The sequence below is a fragment of the Tupaia chinensis genome, unplaced genomic scaffold (assembly GCF_000334495.1).
Source record: "Tupaia chinensis unplaced genomic scaffold, TupChi_1.0 Scaffold147351_1, whole genome shotgun sequence".
NCBI lineage: Eukaryota > Metazoa > Chordata > Mammalia > Scandentia > Tupaiidae > Tupaia > Tupaia belangeri.
Window position 1 is genome coordinate 26,660 of NW_006207202.1, and position 4,488 is coordinate 31,147.

The following is a 4,488-nucleotide window of genomic DNA, read 5'->3' on the forward strand; positions in this document are numbered from 1 at the left end:
AAACAAAACAAAACAAAACAAAACAAAACAAAACAAAAAAGTGTCTTATTTCCTCTAGGCGAGGGAGGGCTTAGACTTCCAAAAACAAATGCCTGCAACCCTCCCTAGAAAATAGATTAATGTGGGACCAGCTGAGGGTGTGAGCTTATGTCACTGGACCCCCCATGGCCGATTGTAGTTTAAGTCCTGGACCCAGAGGCTTGAAACTCATGCTGGGCATGGGCACATGCATTCCCAAAACTCCTAAGAGGAGAATGGAGGAGAAGGGATTGCAGCATGGCTGTCCTCCTGGGGGGTGATTTTTCTCTTTCTGTCTTCCTGGTGCACGCACATACCCTATAGCAAAAATCTCTCTAAAAAAAAAGAAAAAAAATAGATGAGATGAATGCTTCCATTCCACCTTAAGGAAAGCATCCTACACCCAACCCACTAACCTGTGGGGAAGGCCATGCAGGAAGGGTAGTGCAGTGGTTAAGCCCGGGGACCTCTGGGGCCAGACTGCCAGTGTTTTGATCCAGCACTGCCACCCACTAGCTGTGTAGCCTTGGGCAAGTAATCAGAAAGCAGTCTTTCAAGCCAGCCAGTGGCATGGTGGTTATGGTGGCTGGATCCCATATGGCTGATTGTGTGGTTTCGATCCTGAACCCAGCAGCTTGAAAAAACATGCCAGGTGTGTGTACATGTTTGCCCAAAATCCTGAGAGAACAGAGAAGAGATTGTAGTTGGCCATCCTCCCTAGGTGATTTCCCATTCACTCTCTTGTTCTCTCTCTCTCTCTCGTTCTCTCTTTTTTTTTCCTCTCTCTCTCCCTTTCTGTCTCTCTCTCTCTCTCATTCTCTCTTTTTTTTCCCTCTCTCTCTCCCTTTCTGTCTCTCTCTCTCTCATGAGCATACATGCCCTATAGCAAGAAAAGAAAAGTCTGTCTACACAGTCCAGCCCCAAAGTCCAAGGGCTGTACACAGACTGCCTTTGGGCTAGGAAAGACTCACCCAATCCCCCTTGGCAGTGGGGCACCAGGCTTGGGACAGGACACGGCCTTCCTTCCCTCGGGATCTCAGCTCTCTTGTCCCCTCTGCTGGGTCCCCTTGTGCAGTGACCATCCTGCACACCCTGTCTCATCAGCCTTTCCAAATAAAACTCACTCCTCTGACCTTTCTCAACCCTTCTCTCTAAGCCTGTAGTCACTGTCCTGGCCGACTCCCAGCCCTCCCCAGACAGCCACATCTTACTAAACAAACAACGAAAGTTACTGAGCTCTACCAAAGTTACCAAACTAAAAAAACTACTCCAGAAAAACAGGGCCCCAAGGCATTTTCTGAAGAAGTGCTGTTTGTTCCTGTAGGGTCCCTCAGCTGCACTCCCACGGTGGAAACAGGCCTTCCTGCACGTACCCCGAGATCCCTGAGTCCCACAGCCTGCCTGGCAGAGGGTGCCAGGGGCAAGAAGCTTCGTGAACAGGATGCTGGCAGTGCCTCCTCCCCCGGGTTTTCAGGAACTGAGAGCCAAATCCAGGCATTGTGAAAGGAAGTCTCATGAGTGGTTGGAGCAGTGAGGGCCCTGGTGGGGGCTTGCTGGCTGGGCACAGAGGACAAGTGACAACCCAGGTGACTCCACCCAGCCTGAGTCTATGAAGGAGAAAGCCGATCAGAACCTCTGTGGAGGAACAGGTGTCAGATAGGCCCTCTCTGAGCTCAGAGTCCCGAGAAGGATGGTCGGGGCCTTTGGCAAGCAACCAAAATGATACAGCTAAGTGACTTTCAACTCGAGTGTGCATCAGAACCACCCAAAGGGCTTGTTAGACCCCAGAGTGCTGGCCCCTCCCAGAAGTCTAGGTAAAGCCTGGGAATTTGTGTCTCTGCCAGTTCCCCAAGAGATCCTGCTTCTGCAGGTCCAGGGACCACCCTGAGAACTGAGCCGCGGGGAGGGAAGACTCAGGGGTCCTTGGGTCTGGAGTGCTCGGAGTGGTGGTCCTGATAGAGAGGAGGGGTTTCTAGCAAGGGAACTGGACAGGGAACTCCCTCCCCGAGCCCGTCTCCTCACCCAGGCCATGAGGGTTGGAGGAGATAACAGCCATGCCAAGTGCTCAGCTGGGAGCCTGGCACAGGGTGAGGACGCGTGCCGGCTGCTAGTCCCACTGCTCCCTGTGATGCTGATAGGGGGCTGCACGAGGGCTGGCCCGTGCCAGACAGAATTGGAGCCAGGGCTCCCTGGAGAGGTTACAGGATAAGGCGAAAGGCAAGAGTCCAGGTCCCGGGGGGGCCTCAGGCCTCCAGAGGCCTCAACATCCTGCACACTGCCTTCTTTCTTTTCTTTTCTTTTTTTTTTTTTCTTTTAAGTTCATTTATGTATTTCTCCCATGGGAGAAAGAAATAGAGAAGGGCACCCCAACAGGGTCTTCATGATCCAACCCTAGCACCAGCCGACCTAGCTCGGTAAACTCATGGAGGCCCCAGGACGCAGACCCAGGCCCTCTCCCATGTGGATCCCGCTGTGTTACCGCCCCGGCCGCCAGGAGGCCTCACCTAAAGGGTGGGCAGGGCTAGTGCTGGCAAAGCCACTTCAGCCTGGCTTCTCTGAGCAGCTGGAGATGGGAGGGGAACATCTTCAACCCAGCCTTGCCCTGCTCTGTCCCATGTCCTCCAAGACCAGGAAAAAGACACATCCACCTTAAAGGTACAGGCTCTAGTCCCTAAAGCACAATCTTCTCTATGGCCTTGAATTTAATGTCCCTGCCAGAAAGAGCAAAAGTGGGTCCATCTTTACATCAGCACACCGCCTGCCTTGGGGGAGGTAGATCTGAGCCTGTTGCTTCCTGGCACGTGACCTGCTGCTGCGTCCTGCTGCCTGTGGGAGCCATCTGGATTCCCAGCCTGGCAGTCAAGGCCTCTCCTATCTGGTGCACCAGCCGCCCGTCCCTGCACCCTTTCCCAACATCCACAGCTGCTCCGTGGCCTCATCCCCCACCCTTCGCACGTGTTGCTGCTGCTGCCTAGAACGCCTTCTGCAATCTCCTAGTTGTTTTGCAGGACCTCTTTCTGAGACCGTCAGTGATTCCGGGCCCCCAAGAGGGTGCTATGGCATCAGAATGAGTAACAAACACAGTCAAGGGAATGGCCAACCATCCCCCGGGCATGGGGCTTCCCTCTCTGGCCTGTAAGTTTTTCGTGTTCCTTTCTGGCCACTTGAAAGAAATCAATCAAATAGGAAGTGAGGTGCTTGGCAGGAAGTGGTGAGCTCTGCCTGGAATCTTCCCACCCTTTACTTGGGAGACCTTCAAGCTGTCCAAACTCAGCAGAGGGACAGCGTACCCAGATTCCAAATGACATCTTATGGGAGGCTCAGTTAGAGGTCCCTGGTACCACCATCACCCCTGGGTGATCTGGCTCCACACAGGCCTCTCCAGTCATGTCTGCTCCTTCCTAGTCTCAGCCTATCATTGGTCAGCATTTATCACGGTCTCCTCCTGCTCTGCAGTCATCAGGCTGTTTCTGTGCTCTTGCTTAGACAGTTTGCTTCCTGCTCTGGAACACCTTTTCTTCCCTTGGCCTCTTGGTGAACTCCTACTTATCCTTCAAAACCCTGACCAGAGTTTCCTTCCTCTGGAAATTCAGTGCTGCTCCTCTTACACAGACCCTACCTCTCGTTCCTCTCTCTCACACCTCTACATCACTGATGGACAGTCTCCCTTGTCTCCAAGGTAACGTCTTTCTACACCACTGCTCCCTGGCCTTAGAGACCAATTTGAGGACACAGAGTGCTGTGGTCCAGACGTGAATAATTCCCAGGGTGACAGTGCTGGGAGGAAGGAGCTTTAAGAGATGGTTAGGTCAGGAGAGCTTGCCGTATGAATGGATCGATGCTGTTACCTTGGGAGTGCATTCCTGATAAGGATGAGCTCAGCCTCCTTTTTCTCTCTCTCTCTCTGTCTCTGTCTCTCTCTCCCTCATTTGCTTTCCTTCCTACCTTCCACGTGGGACAGCACAACATGAAGATCTTTACCAGATGCCGTCACCGGGTCCTTGGATTTTCAGCCTCCAGAACCATGACCCAAAGAAACCATTGTTTATAAATTACCCTATGGTAATTTGGTATTTTGTTATAGCAGTGCTAAACAGACTAAGCCAGGAACCTGGTACCAGGAGTGGGGCTGTTGCTGTAACAAATACCTGGAACTGGATGATGGATAGAGGTTGGAAGATTTGGGAAGAGTAGGCTAGAAAAAGCCTACATTGCTGAGAGTCGACTGTTAAAGGTGATTCTGGTGAGGGTTCAGAGGTAGAGGAGAACTGGAGGAAAATCTTCACACATATTACTTACATGATCATGACCAGAATGCTGGCAGAACTATGGACAGAAGGGCCAGCCCATAGCCTAGTGGTTAAGGAGGCCAGATTCCACTTGGTAGATCACAGTTGGAATCTAAGACCCAGCAGCTTGAAAATTACGCTCTGTGTGTGTGTGTGTGTGTGTGTGTGTGTGTGTGTCTGT